This window comes from Solanum pennellii, chromosome 8 (genome assembly GCF_001406875.1).
Source record: "Solanum pennellii chromosome 8, SPENNV200".
NCBI classification, from domain to species: Eukaryota; Viridiplantae; Streptophyta; class Magnoliopsida; order Solanales; family Solanaceae; genus Solanum; species Solanum pennellii.
In genome coordinates, this window is record NC_028644.1 from 46,382,484 (window position 1) to 46,385,146 (window position 2,663).

A 2,663-nucleotide genomic window follows, 5' to 3' on the forward strand; every position below is an offset into this window, starting at 1 on the left:
GATCATTATCATTGACCGATATATGACAACACGAGGAAATATCTTCTACCTCTTCCTCAATCTTCTTTTGAGGCAAAGAATCATATTCATTTTGGATTGTAACACGATTTGAGGAACCTACACTTTCTTCATCTTCCTCGCGCTCTTTGGTGTAAACCACAGTATGAACCTTTGCCTTGAGTTCCTCTTTACAGGAAACCACAAGTTCCACTCGTCGCCTCATCCTAGAAGGAATCAAACTTCTAAAATCCTTTCGAATCAAATGTAAGTAGGCCTTGTAACTTTTAAATAACTTCTCAGGTTCTTGTTATTCTTCTTCAGAGGACCTAACCTCTCAAACACAAAAATTTTTGTTGTCACTTCACCAAGTCGATCAAAGACGGAAGGCCTTTTATTGGGAGCAATGACGTCATCTTCAAAAGTTATATGATTATTACTGGCCCTTCTTATGGAAATGCGAATTGGCGGCGGTTGTCTATAACCTAGGCCTTCACGTGCTTTCCTAGTTGTATCTTCTGATGGGAGTTTCCCTAGCACTAATGGCTCGCTAGGGTTGTATCCTGCCTTCACAAATAACTTGTAGGCATTGGGATCAAAACCTTCTCTTGTGCGTTTTGTAGGGAGAGCCATATCTAGCACTTGATCTTGAGCGACTGACTTTTCTGGCAACTTAGAAGACAGGTTTATTGCATCAATCCGTCTGATAGGAAGAGTTAGCCCTCTTAATGCATTTTCTTCAAGGTTAGATGGTTGATCTTGTTCTTTCTTCGCTTTTGGAACATAGCAAAACCTAGAAGTCTGCTTTTTCTTTGAAGACAGGATCTTCCCTTCATTAAGAATGGGACAAGAGTCTTTAGTGTCAATTTTCACTTTTTCGATAGCCGCGTCAATTCTTTTGCTTATGATCTTATCAATATTGACTGATTTGACGTCATTGGAGTTGACCCCTTTAACAACATAATTTCTCAAATAAAATTTCGCATCCGCGAAGTGTGTCTCCACTTCGGTGAAAGGATTATCATCTGCAACTATCTTTCTTTCAATTCCACCTTCAAGATATTTCAAACATTGATAGTAAGAAGATGAGACAATTCTATTCTCATGTACCCAAGGCCTGCCAAGTAATATATTGTATGATGTCTTTGCGTCAATCACATGCATCCATGCGCTTGATCGCAAATCTCCCATGTGGATCTCTAATTTAATAGAGCCTATGGACCTCTGCCCACCTTGATTAAATCCTTGTATCAACAGACGACTTTCACTAAGTTCCCCAGTCGTGATGCCAAGTTCCTTCAATGTGTGGATAGGCAAAATGTTGACTCCAGATCCTTCATCTATTAAGATTCTATTTATCTTCTTCTCTAGCACATGACCCACCATATACAAAGGACGATTGTGTAGTGTTTCACCAAATAGAAGATCGTTATCCGTAAATGTGATTTTAGTATCACAGACATGTGCTTCTTGGGAAGAAAGTTCAATAGATTTTTCAGAAGATGAAAGAGACATCATTTCTGAGATTTCCCTTGTTTCTTTTTCTTCTTCCCCAGGAGACACTTTTGGTGAGGATTCACTCGTTGTTCCTTCTTTTACAGTAGGAGGCACATTCATTGTTTGTCCTTTATCCACATTGAAACATGATGCCTCGACATTGCCTTGAGTAGACTTTGTGTCGAACGAGCTTGGCAAGAATTCCTCTAGAGTCACAAGACGTCGAGGTTTTTGGTAGTGATGCACTTCAACCTTTGCCCTTTTGGGGCGCTTGATTGATTTTTGCTTCTCTGATTTCTTCACCATTTTTCCTCTAACCGGTTGCTCGGATAATTCTTTTCGTAAGCTTGACTTGTTGCGTCTTCGCCTAGTTACAAGAATCTAACCCTCATCACCATCTATGTCAACGTCCTGTTCTACTGGCTTTTCTTCATGCTTTTCAGAGATATACATTTGGATTGGATCCAATGACCCAAACGTGATAGAGATCTGGTTAGAACTAGCCTTCTCATCATCAAGGATAATTTTATTTTCGTTTACCAATCGCATCACTCTATCCTTAAAGACAAAACATTTTTCAAGAGGATGACTCACAAGTCTGTGATACTTGCAATAATTTGGGTCATCAGTTTTTCCAGCTTCATCGGGTCGCTTCATCTCTGGCAAGTCAATGAGCTTTAACTCAAGCAATTCATCAAAAATTTCAGAAACGTCAGAATCCAAGAAGGGATACTTTTTCCCTTGCATCTCCCTTAGCGTCGACTTTTGATTTGAACGTGCTTGGAAAGTCGTTCTCACATTTTGTTTTACGCCCTCATTCGTGGTGAACTTTGCGGGTGATACATTTACACTCATGGATTCTTTGTTGTCATTTCTGGGCAGAAACCTGCTCCATCTCTTGGGTTCCTGCTTGTCCCTTCCTTTGCGAGGATCATGAATAATAGTCATATCTTTTCCGGCAGATGACATGCTCAACTCCATATCATGAGCGCGAGTAGCTAAATCCTCGAAAGATTTTGGTTTTATTCCTTGCAAGATGTAAAGAAGCTCCCAGTGCATTCCTTGAATACACATTTCGATTGCAGAAGCTTCACTAAGCCTGTCCTTGCAATTTAGGCTCGCGTTCCTCCATCGATTTATGAAATATATGACCGGTTTATCCTTTCTTT